Genomic DNA, 17,478 nt, shown 5'->3' with positions numbered 1-17,478 from the left:
ATAGAGGCTCAAATACCCCAGAGGAGTTTGTGAAACGACTAGAAAAAGACTGTGTTCGATTAACCAAGATAATGAGAGAAACCAATAAACCAATGTCCTTAACAAGTAAAGAAAAACGGGAATTTATAAAAAACAATGTCTGTCATATTTGTGAGGAGAAAATTGGTAAAGGTCTAAAGGTTAGAGACCATTGTCATCTCACTGGTAAATATAGAGGTCCGGCTCATCAAAGTTGTAATGTTAATTATCAACTCCCCTCTTTCATTCCTGTCTTTCTTCATAACAACGCTCATTATGATACACATCTATTTATCAAGGAACTCTCAAAGACTTCTGGAAGTATCTCAGCAATTCCAAACACGGATCAGAAATACATTTCATTCACAAAAACAATTCACACATCTCCTATTACTCATATCAGATTTCTTGATACATTTAAATTCATGGCAAGTCCATTGGCTAACTTGGTTCAAAATCTAAAAGAGTTTCCATGTCTTTCAGAGTATTTTTTAGATAAAGATTTTCTAACACAAAAGGGAATTTACCCCTATGACTATATGGACTCATTTGAGAGATTCAATGAAACACAACTTCCTTCAAAAGAAAATTTCTATAACAAATTAAACAACAGTAATATATCTGATAAAGATTATGTACACGCACAAAATGTTTGGGAAAAATATAACATCAAGAATCTTGGCGAGTATCACGATTTGTATCTCAAAACTGATGTGCTTTTATTGGCCGATGTATTTGAAGCCTTTAGATCTGTTTGTCGCACTGGATATGGATTGGATCCTGCTCACTACTACACAGCACCTGGATTGGCCTGGAGTGCGATGTTGAAAATGACAAAACAAGAATTGGATTTGATAACCGATGTTGATATGCTTTTGATGATTGAAAAGGCAAAAAGAGGTGGAATTTCACAAGTCTGCTCGAGTAGATACGCAAAAGCAAATAACAAATATCTTCCAAATTATGATCCAACGAAAGAGAGTTCTTACTTGATGTACTATGACGCGAACAACCTGTATGGCTGGGCAACGTCTCAGGCTCTTCCTTATGGAAAACTTAGATGGGTAAAGGAAAAAGACTACAAAAACGTTTTACAAGATGTATGTATCTCTACACAAAAAGAATTGGATGAAGAAAAAGTTGGTTATTATTTTGAAATTGATTTAAAATATCCAGAGGAACTCCATAACCTACACAAAGATCTCCCATTTGCTTGTGAGAAAGAAAGTCCAAAGAAAGAATGGTTGAGTGATTATCAACGATCGTTTGATATAGGTGAATCAACAGAAAAATTACTTACTACATTATATAACGAGAAAAATTATGTTCTACACCAAAGAAATTTGCGACAATATTTATCAAAAGGTCTAAGAGTAGAGAAGATCCATAGGGTTCTAAAGTTCAATCAAAGTCATTGGTTAAAGGGGTACATTGATTTTAATACACAAAGAAGAACAGAGTCAAAAACAGATTTTGAGAAAGACTTTTATAAATTGATGAATAATGCGGTCTTTGGTAAGACTATGGAGAATGTGAGGAAAAGACAAAATATCAGACTATCAACATCTTGGGAACAAGCATCAAAATTAATTAATAGACCGAGTTTTACTCGAGCTGAGGTCTTTACTGAGAACTTTTGTGTGATCCATTTGATTAAAGAGAGTATTGAAATGAACAAACCTATTTATATTGGAACAACAATTCTTGATTTATCAAAGTCATTAATGTATGATTACTTTTATAATAACTTGAGGAAGAAATATCAAAATGATGTTAATCTACTTTATATGGATACAGATAGTTTTATTTTGCAAATTAATACTGATGATGTTTATTCAGACATGAAAAAGGACATTAATATTTATGACACTAGTAATTACAGTCCAGAGAGTGAGTTGTTCTCTTCTAAAAATAAAAAGGTGATTGGAAAGTTTAAGGATGAATTAGGGGGAAATGTCATGAGTGAATTTGTGGGATTGAGGTCTAAGGCTTATGCTTATAAATACATTGTGAATAACGTCGAAAAGACTGATAAGAAGTTAAAAGGTGTAAAGAAAAATGTTATTAAAGAAACAATAAACTTTAAGGATTATTATAACTGTTTAACAACAAAGAAAGAAGAGTTTAGAAAGATTAATGGAATAAGAAGTTATAAACATAAATTATATTCAGAAGAGATGAATAAGAAAGCATTGGGGGCTTTTGATGATAAGAGGTTTATTTTAGAAAATGGAATTGATAGTCTCCCTTATGGTTATATAAGTATATAAGTGATAAGTTAAAAAGGGGGGTTAGGGATTTTAACGGGCTACCGCCGCCTTTTTTACTATTATATAAATGATAGAACCAAGTACCAACCAGACTAAAGAGTGGAGGTGTAATCAACCTTGGTATATAAATGGTAAACATAACGAATGTGAAAAATATCAAATAGGTATAATTGAAAAGACAACTGGTAAAACAATTTACAAAACAAATAAGAGAATTAATTTAAATACCGGTGAATTGGGTAAAAAAGATGGAAATATTTTTGAGTGGACGGAAAACTTTGATGGTTGTCAGGAAAATATATACTTTAATTTAAAAATGGTATGTGGCACTGGAGGCGCTCAAACAAGAACATTGAGGGAGGTTTACCATTTTATCTTAGCTCAGTTAAAATATCTTAATAAAGAACCAAACTCAAACATATTTTTTGTTAATATATTAGATGGTGAAGAGAGTGGCAAGAGAATTAAATTATTTCCCACGCATAAACAAATATTTGTAGGGTCGTTGTGTGAGTGGGCCAAAGATGATTCACCAGATGATATTAAGAGTAAAAGGTTAAAAGGTCCATAAGGTCAGAAGGATCACAGGTTCACACAGAAGGACCATTGTTTAAGTGGTCTAATGAATAAGGATAACATGTCAAAAGGTTAGAAGGTTCGTAAAGAACAGGGTGAGAGAAATAGAGGTGTTTAGGGGCAATGAGGGAGGGGAAAAATTAACATGTAAGTCAATGGGAAAATGAGAGTGTCCCAGAAGCAACATATATACACTACTACCACTAAAAACACGTCCTGGCGAGGGTTTGCAATCTATGATTGCTCTTTTTCTTGTTTTGTTTTGTTTTGACCAGAGTCTGTGATTGAGTCCAGAGTGAGGCGCATTAGATTTATTTAGATTTATTTCATTTCAATGTAAATACTATATAGTTGTTACCTCCACCATCAAAGGTGGATGTAGTTTATATTTTCACCTCGGTCTGTTTTTTTGTGAACAGGATATCTCAAAGAGTTGTAGACGGATTCGACCAAAATGTGGTGGAGAGGTTGAGGTTCATTCGATTTTGGTGCAGATTCGAATCCAGATCAGGATCAGAATTTTTAAAAAGTGATTCTTCATTATTGAGTGATAGGGCTTATAATTCTTCTTCATTATATTATAAAATTCTTAATTATAAAATATTAATGTAATTATTAATAATAATAATAAAATTAAATTATAAAATTCTTCATTATAAAATATTAATGTAATTATTAATAATATTAATAATTAATAGAATGATTCCTCATTATAAAACCGACATATAGCATGATATCTCAAAATTATAGATGGATTCGGACAAAGTTGGGTTTATGATAACAACAAGCCAATTAGATGATGGTTCAGGTCCGAATCCAGATCCGACCTATCAGTAGAATCCAAACGTAAACGGTTCAGCCTGGCGGAGGTATGCTCTCTACCCAGTGCCGTTCTCGTTTGTTCCTCTTTTTCCCGCCTGTAAAATCAACTTCCACATTCTCTTCGATCTCATTCTTCCCTCCAGGTCTTCAAGACAGCTGTTCACCGCCATTTTGGATCGTCCCCAATCCAAAACCAGGATCGTTTCTACCCTCGCTAACCGCACCCAAATCCCTCCTAAAGTCCAGGTTTTTGTTCCTTGGAGTTTCCTTTTCCATACATGTGTGTTTTGTGCCCTGTTTTTGTCTGTTCCATCCTGATGCTAGCTCTTCCATGAGCCTCGACTATGTATACAATTTTTTTTAAAAGGAAAGCAAATGAAAATGCAAAGCCTGTCCACATCCGCTTAGTATTCAGACTTCTTCTTTCCTTTGCTAAACATGATGAAAACCGCTAAAAGTAATTCAAAAAAATTGACAATTTTATGCAACCTTGACCGTTGAACTTTGATCTCCAAAAAAATCGGCTTCTAGCTTTTGATTTGTGAACCAATTTGTTGACCCAATATGCAAATTCTTCAAATTTCAGGTCAATTGGATGAAAATTGATTTTATGTGACGCTGATTTTTTAGCTTTTGGCCAAATTATAAATTTGTCTTCTCCAAATTATCGTAATGACGCTTTGTTGAAAAATTGAGGACAAAATTACAAATGGTAACAAAAAAAAACTTACGACCCAGACACACACATTCAAGCGTTTTCAGGTTTCTCAAACTTTTTATGGGACTACGTCTCATGGTCCGCGACGACATGTGTTCATATAAAATTCCTTACATGCGGACGTAATAAGTATACGACCTTGTTGGTACCTGTTCACCCGGCCTAATTCCCTCAACCAGGGCTGTCAACATCCACGAGACCACACCCTTTTCAGGTGTTTTAGAGACACACCTTGGCGTCAAATACATCATTTCCGGCAATTGTGTGATCGGGAACATTGACGTGGCAAGTGGGTATTACAGGGGGTCGAACCCACGATATAATAAGGATTTACTCACTTTGAAGGGTAAGTCAAGTAATTATTGTTGTTGTTGTTGTTGTTGTTGTTGTTTTTTGACGAATGCCGTGTTTTGTGGCTGTGTCTAATGAACACATTCAAGGCACCGAACAAACGTTCTCGATCTGATCAAAGTACTCGGCATTTTGTTGAATGTATCATTTGAACGAAGGCCAGGAAGTGTGAATTATTCAGGAGTTTTATACTTGGTGATCGATTACCGCTAAAGTTGATCAGTGGCCAAAACGATCAGTTTATTACTTTGCTTCACGTCATGGTAGTTTGCACATGTTTTGTTAACTGATCGTTCGAATTGTCTGCCGACAAAGACCAATGTACAAGGATTGACGAGGAACTTGATTATTTATTTATATACAAGGTCGAGGCTCATGGAAGAGCTCGGACATAGAACGGATCAGGACACAACATGCAAAGTGGCGGGAGAAGATAGATGGAGACGGACAACCAGGGGATGCAGTTAGCGATGAGGGGTAGGGAAGAAAAGCAATTGGTAAACAAGATAGATACCGGTACGTAAGCAGTTTTGGAAGGGGTGGGAGGTTTGGGGGAATTTGGAGCATTTCCCCCCATCATGCGCGTGCTCTTTCCATGCCGCGTTCATCTTCTCTCATTTACTCTGAAAATGTGACACCTGGAGCAAAGATCGTAAAGCGGAGCAAGATAGGCCACTCGTGCGCAACCTCGTTCAATTCGGTGGAAGTACTATACGCAATGGAGCAGAACGGCGGCCGTTTTTGCAAGCAAGCGGAATTCGGGCTGCTTTCTTGGCTATAGTTGGAAGATCTCCTCTGTATCGATCGCGGAGTAGGAGGTAGAGGCGAGGGGTGGGGAAGAGAGTAAGGTGATGTTACATTAGCCATGAAAAAGACTTTCTTTTTATCACAAGTCAGTGGCGTCACTAGGGTTGGTGTCATCACCCAGTGCGGTAACTCATGGTGTCACCTCCCCACCTCCCCCCCATTAGTCAGGTTCACTATGTTGACAAATATAATTTCGTTCAAAAATTTGGGAGATTAGCAAACCTGTACATTTTTGGAATCATCAGAGCATGGATAATCCGAAAATCAATGTTGGCATTTGCACAGACAGATTTTGGATTTTCAAAATGGCCACCATAAAATACATATTGTTGCGGTTTTCCGAAGCACGTTCCCTTACAAAGGGGAGATTAAGCCCCTTTTTCTCCTTGGGTCTTCGAAACCGAGAGACTGAGTCGCCACTTCCGGGCAGACGTGGAAAAGGGTCTCAGGACAATTTCGCACGCACCTTGAGTACCCACACCGCAGCGGAAGCGGGGATCGAGTCTCGCACGAACCACGCGTAATTGAGTACACCCGAGCGGATGGCGTACCACGCGACCCGTGCTGTTACATTGCTATTGAAGCCGATTAGAGCGATCTAATTCGTACCATGCTAAGCCAATGATGGAAAACACAAGACGGTTGAATCAGAAGAAATAACAGGTTTATTTACACTATTTACAATGGTTCGGTAGAAAAGAGAGACACAGGGCAGTCTTAAACAGTCTTACTTAAGCCCAGACAATGGGCCCACTTACACACACAGGGAGATGGAGGAAGAATGTCCGCGCTCCGAACGCGCCTGCTTCGGTCGCTCCAGGAACAGCTCACCCGGCGTGGCCCTCTGGCGGTCACAGCACGTATCCCGGTGAAGGCAGGCAGGCGGGAAAATCCTCACGGCGCGTATATCGGCAAAGGCAGGCAGAAGGAAATACGCGCGTCTGTGGCCCAGCGCGGTCATCTTTACAGCGCGATTAATACTGCGCGGAGCGCGGGGAGCAGAGCAAGTTCGTATATGCGGAGTTATTCAGTACCTCCGATATGACTCGACACAACGCAATCTCTCGCGCGTCTTCTCACAACTCAGATTCGTAACTTCTCACCCGAACTGCTCTGGCTCTCTCTCTCAACCGATGACTCACGTATTCTCCCAACTCAGGTGGGGGGCTCTGGGCACAGGGTTATATTGCCCCACCCTAGCCCGAATAGAATGTTCCAAACTCCGCCTTTTGCCGCAGTGGTAAGTCACTCCCCTCGAGCCCTGATTGGCGGCTCGCGCTTACCGTTGGCTCCTCCTCCGCCTTCCTTCGGCCTCGATCGACTTGTTCAGGCCTGCCTCGTGGTTTTTCGCGCCAAAACCAAAAGCATCGAAGCATCATAAAGGCACATAATTCTCATTATCCTACTAACGCAAAACTAACACAGGAAAGGTCTACGCTTACATTTACTAAGAAATAACGGAGCTTAAACGAGGCTACATGTTGTAGTGTACTAACTAGGAGAGGAAATTAACCTTTATTATAAAAACACAAAACCGCAACAATATTTTGCGCTATCTCGGCTTCTAGTCAACCTAGTCCTAGAAACTTAATTAAATATGCTAATCCTATGTTTTCTGGGTCAAGGAATCCAATAAAGGCCTCAAAATAGTGCTCAGGATTATCGAAAAGCAACAAACAAAGGTAATTCAAAACCATTGTCTTTATATTTGTGATATAACTGTATTACATAATACATGATATTGCAAGTCCTTTGAAGTTATAGGTATGGGTTTATAAAGCAAGAAAACAGCCTTGTTAGTATCAGATTGAACTATAAGTCCTATACACAGGATCTACTAGGTCTATACCATTGAGGAATATGCTTTTACAGATCTTCATCACTGTCCTGAGTGTAATTTTCACAAAGGTGTCTACGCAAATGCCAACACTAATTTTTGGATTCCTCATGCTCTGAATATTCCAAAAAATGTAGAGTTTTGCTTGTTGTAAAAACCAGAGATACAACATTGTCCCAAGAGTAGGTTTAATTGTAATCGTTCTCAACAGCATCTAGAGAGAAAACCAATAATCATTGTATTAGTATTACTTCAGATAAATACAGGTGCATACAGGTGGTATCTCGATAAGCGAGCAGATAGCATACAATGCAGAATCGTTACCATTCTACGGAAGCCCAGAGGTGCTATAGAGTTACATAGCGATGATGGATGAAGAACTACCTTCTGCGCTGAAAGGCAGTCTCTTTTATAGGAGCCGCGGAGGAGTCGCGTAGCGGCAATGAAGAGAATAACATCAGTGTCGTATCTTAGGTGACAATTTCATCACATTCTCCCCACGTTTAAAACTTGACTAGCAGGCAATGAACAGTAGGCACATTGATAAACAGCAGAGGGATACATAGGAATGCAAAGAATCAAAATACATCGGAAAGGATGTTACTGCCAGTCGAAACGCCCGGGGCGTCATCAATCCCGATTACAGGGTTACTGCAATTCAACCGCGCACTCATAGTCTGGTTAGCAATCATTTTCCAGATATATATGTTTAGAGAAAGGAAATCCCAAACAAGAAGATATCGAACAAAGCAAGCAGTGTACATCCCGTGGGTCCCAGGGAGAAGACGAAGAGCCCGTTGGTGGAACCGTCGTACTGGGCCCATCGAATTCCAGCTAGATTTAAGATGACATGTCGCAGTAGTCTTACAATGGGGTAGTCGGCACAGTAGCTACGTTGGATAATTTGTACCTTGTCGAAGAGCGAATCGTCATTTGTCGCACGGCGCATTTACAGGAAACCTCCACGTCGGCCTTTACCTGTACTAAGCCCCCCCCCCCACCCCCTCCCCCCCAGCGGATCATTCGCAACCGACCAAGCAGAAGCCGCATACAGCTCCAAGGGTTCATGTTAGATCCATGTTGGGTCCATGTTATCATGGAATAATAGCGAGGACAGGAGTACACATCGAGGGAGAGAGAGAGAGTCGATGAGAGCCATTCGGAGCCAATAGTTCGGAGCCAATAGCTAATGCCTCCCACGGCCGTGTGTCGCGAACTAAAGTCAAAGTATTTATGTTTATAGACGCGCGGCTGCAGCCCCTCATGACCAGGCCTCGCCCGGCACAGACGATGTACGTCCCCACGCACGTTAAAGTCAAACATCAAAGAAATCTTACTCGCTCTCCGCGATTCATGGCCCTCCGAGGCCTCCGTTCATCTCGAACACGCAGACGGGCATGTCACGTCCCGCCCAGCAGCACAGCGCTCTGTGGATCGGTAATTACCTCGGACAGACACGCACGGCATGCGATGTCACATGTAACCTAACCTAAATTGTCCTTCCGGTACCTAAATTAGAGTTAAGGTTACCGGCGGAACGAAGGAGATCGGCTATACCGATTGAATGGAAGGAGATCGGCTATACCGATGTTACCGTGGGAACGAAGGAGATCGGCTATACCAATTGAATGGAAGGAGATCGGCTATACCGATGTTACCGCGGGAACGAAGGAGATCGGCTATACCGATTGAATGGAAGGAGATCGGCTATACCGATGTTACCGCGAGAATGAAGGAGATCGGCTATACCGATTGAATGGCTCAGATCTAGCTGGATCGCTCCACGCACTGATGCCATGGAGTTCCGCGTGACGTGACGCACTGACGCACCGACGCCGTGGATTCGCACGCAATGTCCTGGATGGATTTGCCCGATCGACAAAACTGAGAGAATGTTCTCATCCACCCCCTTCATCCATGGATTTGCCCTATCGACAAAACCGAGAGAATGTTCTCATCCATCCCCTCCTCCGGGATTGCAGCTGCGCTCTGTGTACCGAAGTCGAGCGACCTTCACAGTCTGGGTCAGAGGGAAAGGGAAACAGGCAACAACCGGGCGAGGCGTCTCGCAGACTCGATCCATCCCCTCCTCCGAGATTGCAGCTGCGCTCTGTGTACCGAAGTTGAGCGACCTTCACAGTCTGGGTCAGAGGGAAAGGGAAACGGGCAACAACCGGGCAAGGCGTCTCGCAGTCTCGATCCCGGTGCGAATGTCATGGAAATGAGCCAAGAGCTCTGTTCTGGAACAACAAGCCAAGAGTCAAGGGCGAACAGGCGGGATGGCGCCACCGTGTCTAGCACAGGAGACAAGGGAGTCGGGCGCCGCGCTCATTGTTATCCTCTCATGGGTCACCGTGTACCCCAAATGCCCCATGGTCCTAGCGAATAACGGCATGAGTCCTCATTGATGGATAGACGCCCCGAAGGCACTATGGTCCTAGCGAATAACGGCATGAGTCCTCGTTGATGGCTAGACGCCCCGAAGGCACTATGGTCCTAGCGAATAATGGCATGAGTCCTCGTTGATGGCTAGATGCCCCGAAGGCACTATGGTCCGAGCAAATAACGGCATGAGTCCTCGTTGATGGATAGACGCCCGAAGGCACTATGGTCCTTGCGAATAACGGCATGAGTCCTCGTTGATGGCTAGACGCCCCAAAGGCACTATGGTCCGAGCGAATAACGGCATGAGTCCTCGTTGATGGCTAGATGGCGCGGGCACGTGACCTCTAGGACCTCTAGGAAGCGCCGCAAATAACTTTATGACACACATGTATGTGCTGGAGCGGTCAGGTTGAGTATATCCGCTAACCATGGAGTTAACAAGGTACATGGAAACTCGGGTAAACGAAACTCCGATGACGAGAGCGCTTGAACCACGCAATTACGTGAAAGACACCTTAGGGCAAACGCGTGATTGTACGATTACGTCATCGGTCGCACTCGAGAAGCACGCAATTACGGTACTGACGCCTTCGGGCAAACGCGTAATTTGTTGGTGACGTCATCAGTTGGTTCGGGCGCGTGCAGGCGGGTTTGACGGCGAATTGCCCCGTCCTCGGGTTCCCCGAGCTGAGTTCCAGCTGAGCGGTATCCCCGCACGGAGCAATGCGACGCACCGAAACTATAGACTCGTGTCCATTTGGCACCAGCAATCGAGTGGGCTCAGGATTGGGGTACCGAATACGAACCTGGTCGACGAGTGGATTGTATTTACTCGGGCGAACTGCGTGTTCGGGGGAAAACCGAAAATGTTGAACTCGGCCTGTCGAACCCACGCGGCATGCCGAGTCGAGTGGGCGAGCACGCTCGGCAGCGATAAATTGCACGTCCTGAAGTAACGTCTCATTTGATAGCTATCGGGCCGTGTTTGTCAGGAGTTAGATGTGGGGGATAGCGTCAACAGTGCGGTAGCCATTCCCGCTATCTCCCGAGCAAAGAGGATGGTGGGCAAGACCATTAGGCGGTCATCCGAATACATCATGCTCTTGTGTATCATCCTCTAGCTTAATACGTCATTCCCCTGTAGTGCCCGAGTGCCGGGAAAGTCTATGAAGATCCCGCGCCTGAGCCTGGGAGTCTATGAAGATCCCGCTCGATGCCCTCAGAATCGGCCTCCCTGCCGTCAGACGAGGCTCGCTGCCTGTTCGTTAATCGGGACAGAGATGACAGCGCTGGACAAGCTGGGCATCCGTGCAGTGGCGGGTCCTCGAGTGATGCCAAAAGAGCCTCAAGCGTTGAGGCGATTCCGGCCAGCGTGGTTCGCCGGCCTCGCTGAGTAAACACGCATAGGCGGGATTCCGACGAGCAGCAATCGGGGCCGCCGGCCTCGCAGAGTAGGGCCCACGATGGGCATCGCGCGTAGAAGGGGTTCCATCCAGCAATGGGTGCAGCGCGCATGATTCGCGCATAGAAGGGGTTCCATCCAGCGATGGGTGCCGCGCGCGCGTGATTTGCGCTTAGATGGGGTTCCATCCAGCGGTGGTCAGATACGCCGGCGGAGTGAGGTGCGTTAGACAGGCGCATCGTGAGCATACGCGTAGAAAATCACATCTCGTGCCTGGCGCGCAAATCCAAGAGGACTCCGATTCTCGCATAAGCAGCCGCTAGCGTTTCCCATAACCGAGGCAGTCACAGCCAGACTTGTACCTTCGGCTCCGAGCACATCCGTCGACCCAACGGGGTTTCAGCTGCAGGACGTTTCCCAGTAGCATAGTTCTCCAGGCGTCTTGCTGGAGTTCGTCACACCTGCTCCGGCGTTCGGACCTCGGGAGAGCAGTACGTGCTCAGACGGCATAGTTCCTGAACGAAATGCTTGAGGGGTTCCATTGCATCCGGTCTTTTCGTGGCAGACTGGTAGCGAGAGTAGTTGGCGCTCCGTGGCTAGAGCTGGCTCGGCAGGTCCTCCGCTGGTCATTCTTCCCCGAGGTGGGCAGTCGCAGGAGCGTGGGCATCATCTCGAGTCCGAACGATGTCAGGAGAATCCTCGGGATTCTCGGGTAAATGGAAACTGATTAATTGTTGTATGATTGTATAATGTATATTGTATTGTATATGATTAATTGTTGTAAAAACCAGAGATACAACATTGTCCCAAGAGTAGGTTTTATCGTAATCGTTCTCAACAGCATCTAGAGAGAAAACCAATAATCATTGTATTAGTATTACTTCAGATAAATACAGGTGCATACAGGTGGTATCTCGATAAGTGAGCAGATAGCGTACAATGCAGAATCGTTACCATTCTACGGAAGCCCAGAGGTGCTATAGAGTTACATAGCGATGATGGATGAAGAACTACCTTCTGCGCTGAAAGGCAGTCTCTTTTATAGGAGCCGCGGAGGAGTCGCGTAGCGGCAATGAGGAGAATAACATCAGTGTCGTATCTTAGGTGACAATTTCATCACATTGCTAATCTCCAAAAAATTTGAACGAAAAAACAGTGAACCTGACTACATGGACCTCCTCCCGTACCAGACCATACAGAATCCTTAGTAATGTTTTTTGTACTAATGTTACTCGTAAATCGTAATTCCCGTATATCACTGAATGTAATGGCAATAGTGGTGACATAAACAACTCGCAAAATTAAAATTACACCTTTAAATTACAATATCATACGCACAGCCTAAATGTATTTACATTTACATAGTTTCATGTGGTTAAAGTGAAAATTCGGTAAGAAAACGATAGAATTCGAAGTAAAAACGTTTAAGAACTACATCAAAATTATGTTGATTTTAACGTTAAACTTTATTATTACATGAGATACATTAATGGATTAGGTTTGCATAATCAATAACGGCCCAAATAATGTAGAACTTGTCGACAAATGCATATGGAAATATACTCATAAATGAAATAATACCATAAAAATAAACAGGAATAAATACACAAGCATTTCAGCACTTAGTGAACATCTCGACAAGCCTTGGTGATAGCCATTGGGAAGCCACACAGACTTTCTACATTTGGAGATCTGGCTGATGTCTTCGAAAACACTGTCCTTCAGATAGGATATTTGTTTGACCGTATTGATGTTGCATTCGACAGATATTATAAGGTGTCCATTAAATCCGGGACGAGGAAGAGGCGTGCCAAGGGCATCAGACCCATTCGAAGAGTCATTGACAGCCATGAGGTGCCCTTGCCAGCTGACTGGAGTAATTTCCTGGCCTTAGGGGAAAACAAGGCAGACCTGGCACGATTTCTTTCTGAACATATGGTAAGGCATGATCAGCATGACAAAACCATCGTTGTGGCTGGTGGATTCACTGATGAAGAGAGGGTTGAATCAAACAACCCGGATGTGGACACATCCCTGCTTGAAGCTTGGCATGAAGAGGCTGATACCCGTATTATTTTACATTGTGTTAAAAACTAAGCTGACAGAATAGTGGTTCAAGCCAGGGATACTGACATTCTGGGTCTTCTTCTGGCTCACTTCCCTCGAATGTCTTGCACAAAACTCTGGCTCAAAGCGGGCACAGCTAAGAAAAGAAAACATATACCTATTCACACAATAGCAGAACAGATATCGTTTGGTCCGACTGTGCTGGAAACTATTCCAGCCTTCCATGCTTTGACTGGAAGTGATGTGACATCCTTCTTCTCGGGCCACAGCTAATCCCACTGCATGGAAAGTCTTTACAGAGCATCACGGACTACTGCAAAATCTTGGAAATGGAGATCTTACAGAAGGAACTGCTAAAGATGCGGAGCTGTTTGTCTGCAAAATGTACAAGATGCAACACGTTGACACAGTTGACAAGGCTCGACCAGTACTCTTCATTAAGTCCCGCGCTCCAGTCACTTCCCCCAACAAGTGATGCACTATTCTTCCATGTGAAACGTTCACATTATCAGGCATTAGTGTGGAGACAAGCACTTCTGAACTACCCAGATCTGCCTCCACCCTAGTCCATGGGTTGGAAACAGAGCGAGGACAAACTGGTGCCCATTTTGATGTCATTTCCACCTGTACCCCAGTCGTGTCTGGAACTGATTTCCTGTAGCTGCAACACTGGCTGTATGAATTTACGGTGCAAGTGCAGAAAGTCTCGTCTGTTGTGTACATCACAATGCAAATGCAAGGATAACGACAACTGTCACAATGAGTAGAACTGTATATGAATGACTGTGTGACACAATTGCAGAAAATTCAATCATTTTCATATGAGACATTGGAGGGAGATGCACATTCTATCAGATAACATCACATGTACATTGTATTATATATGGGTAAATTTATTTGAATACATATAAAGTAGCATTATGTACTGCTTAAATGCTTGTACCTTATCTAATTCACTGTTTGTCATCACATGAATGTGCCTACAAATAGCCTCTCGTGTCGCCTTCATATTTCCTATATTGGCAACATACCGATTAACAATGACAGCCATCTTGAAGAAATTCAATATGGACACCATCAACCTATGTTAAGAAACTAATAACAGTATTTTGCATATTTGAGAATAATTTTGTACATAATGATGCTTTTGAAATGAGGAGAGTACTCAAATTTGTATTTAATTTAGAGAGGTATTACAAAAATACAGTAAAATTGAATCTTTGGCAGCCATTTTGTTTTCGGCCATTTTTGAAGCTTTTGCCTTCATTTGAGAGGGTGACAGACAGCAAAAATGGACTCAGCACACCCAAATTATGATAAAAAAGTGGTCTGTCAACTTTTCCCCAAAAATGCTTCTAGGATTTTATAGAATCACATTTATCAGATTTCCGACCAGTCTAGAAGAAAGGGAGAGAAAGAGAGAGAAATTAGTGCAGGCTGTATCATGACGCGGGGAAAGGTAGGACGGAGAAATAGAGAGGGAGAAGAGAAGCTAACAGCTAAAAAAAGAAAAGGCAAATTAAGAGAGGAAAGTATAGAAATCAAAGCCCAGACACATGCAGAAAGTATATTTTACTTACTTGGAGATATATATATATATATATATATATATATATATATATTGTTGCGAATATGGAATTTGGCCTCCATATCCGCTTGTAAATATTCCCCTATTTTCCCCAATACTCCCCAACTATCCCCAATCCCCCATTCCCTAGTCCCATTGTCTGTAAACAACAATCAGTAGAGCCGACCTTCCCCTTATTCCCCCATTAAATGTCGTGCCCAGGTCCACCGCACCACACGTAGACAACTTTCGGACATCTTCCTAGTTATTCTTATTCTATGTCAGTTAAGGCCTCGTCTCCATTAATTATGACTCTTCGTTGCACCAGAATGTGATTATATGGCATCAGTAGTGAGTTTAGGACCTTTCCCATACCTCCTCCCATCTTCTTCCCCGTCTACAACAACAGAGGGGCACGGCGCTGCGCGGGGGGGAGTGTGCGTCCTCCCACCGGCTCGGTTCGCCGCCATCGACAATGCGCTCCAGACGATGCGCTCCAGACCATGCGCTCCACGGGGTTACCACGAAGGGGCTCCTTGTCAGCTCCTCGTCAAGGGCGGAGCCTGGTAAACCCCCCCGCACGCACCCAATGAGAAGCAACGTGCCGATTCCACGAGGCGGAGCTAACGAGCCGAGGGCGTGTCACTCCCCGCCGGATATACGCGGCCACGCGCCGGATGTGACGTGAGATGCGCCCCCAGCTGGAGAAAGACGGACCTGCGAGCGCTGAAACAGATGCGCCTGAGTTTGGAGAGGCCTGAGAAAGCCCCGCCTGAGAAAGAACGTCACCTCTGAGCGCTGCGACGAGACCTCCCCGCATCTCTGGACCGAACCGTGTTGATCCTGCCCCGAGCCCAGGAGGACCTGGAGCCATCGATACCCGCTTTCCTGCCATCAACCCCCGTGTGAGTCAGCCGTTGTCCCGTTTGTCTGTCGTCTGTCCGGGGTTAATATAAGTGTGTCTAAGTGCTTGTCTTTCTATGTTGTACCTCTCGTCCCTGTAATCTGACCTTCCGCACGAATATAATCTCCTCCGGAGGTCTTGAGAACCGTATCCCTGGTGTCGTCATTTTATAACCCAGCCGGGTGTCTTCTTTTTCTTATTGATCCAGCGTACCGCGGCTTCGTCAAAGTTCGAGTACAATCGGGTAATTTGTGCGGACACGACGGCCATTCCGCTCGGCTCACCTTAACATCAAAGTCGTGTCTGTAACAATATATATATATATATATATATATATATATATATATATATATATATATATATATTATATATATATATATATATATATATATATATATATATATATATCCGCAAAAGAAATCATGCAACATAATCTGTATAATAAATATCACCTTCCAAGAAAGTACCCTTCTAAGTAACTATTTAGGCATCGGCAGAAATCCGGGAGGGTAAACCCCCCCCCCCCCCCCCCACACACACACACACACATTTTACTGGGTACGGCACAAAATATGAAATCCCCCCCCCCCCCACCCCCCACCCCCGAGACATTTTAACCTTAACGGTCTTGTTACAATTTATTGAATGTTCTCCAAAATGCCCCATCAATGGTTGGGGAAGACCTTTTTCTCTTGCTTCTCACCTACGAGTGGCCACCCCCCTCCCCCCTTGTTTTTTTGTTCGGTACACCTCTTTATGCCCCCTTTTTATGCGATTTACGCCAATGCATTGAGACGTGGCAAAAATGGTTAAATGTATATGTATTAATTTATTGTATGGATTTACTTCACTAGAAAAAAAGAAAAGTTATGTATCATTGGCAAATGTACTTTTAAACGCTTGCCTGCAATGATTTTTCACACGTTTTACAGGTGGAAATTAAACTTACAGTGCCCATGCTGACCATTGCATCTCCTCATGACAATTTACGAAAAGATATGAATAAATTTTTTTCAATTATTTGCACTACATTAAGTCGGTATTAGATGCACAGATGTCCATGTATGGAAACATTTCAGTGTTCATAGACATTTCAATGTCTTGCACAATTTTAAATCCTATCCCAACAATGTACTTGCATGTAATGCATCATGACAGCAGAAATGAATGACATGTTTATTTTCCTTCGTTTTGCTGCAGAGCCATGTGCTTGAATGAACATTAGATTCTATAAAGGTCTGCAATATATGTTATTACATGCAAATATCATGAAACCATTATTAAATCAGATTAATGATCTTCATTAAACAAGAACTTTAATATCCATATATTTGCATGTAGATCAAATATAGATAAATGTAGGCTGTAGATCAAATCATGCAGATCACAGAGTATGAAAGAAGTTGTCCTAGCAAGCATTATGAGACATGAATCACTCCTTCCAAGCATTTACACTGGATATATTAGTATGTGGCGGACACGAAAGCCCACTGGCGTGGTGACATCATTCCGCGCACCAAGTGGGCGGCGGCCACGCCCGAGAGAGAGGCGTGGCCTCAAGATATACACGGGGCGCGCAGCCCGGAGCAGCTCAGTGCTGCAGTTTGAGTACTTTCAATAAAGACTCTTTTATGAACCGCGTTGTCCGCTTGCTCCTTGCGTAAGCATTAGCGCGCGCAGCATCGCGCTTCAAGTACATGTATATGAAGCTCAAAGGGTTAAAGGGATGCTGGTCGAGTGAAATCCATGTTTAT

The 17,478-nt window shown here is 43.5% G+C and overlaps 2 protein-coding genes across 4 annotated transcripts in view; both read left to right on the top strand.

Annotated features, from left to right (window-relative positions):
• The window catches only part of LOC144890870 (uncharacterized), a 946,020-nt gene that overhangs the window by 384,471 nt on the left and 544,071 nt on the right, over positions 1 to 17,478 (top strand). The gene's annotated exons all lie outside the window — the stretch shown is intronic.
• LOC137433038 (protein FAM3B) overlaps positions 4,631 to 17,478 on the top strand; it is a 72,764-nt gene continuing 59,916 nt past the window's right edge. For all 3 annotated transcript variants that reach the window (XM_068125459.2, XM_068125449.2, XM_068125467.2), the window contains exon 1: positions 4,631 to 4,750. The gene's annotated coding sequence lies outside the window, so the exon portion shown is untranslated. The remainder of the gene's footprint in view (positions 4,751 to 17,478) is intronic.

The sequence above is a fragment of the Myxine glutinosa genome, chromosome 1 (genome assembly GCF_964187855.1).
Source record: "Myxine glutinosa chromosome 1, kmMyxGlut1.1, whole genome shotgun sequence".
NCBI classification, from domain to species: domain Eukaryota; kingdom Metazoa; phylum Chordata; class Myxini; order Myxiniformes; family Myxinidae; genus Myxine; species Myxine glutinosa.
The sequence above is the reverse complement of the archived record's forward strand: the minus strand, read 5'-3'. Positions and strand labels throughout refer to the sequence as shown.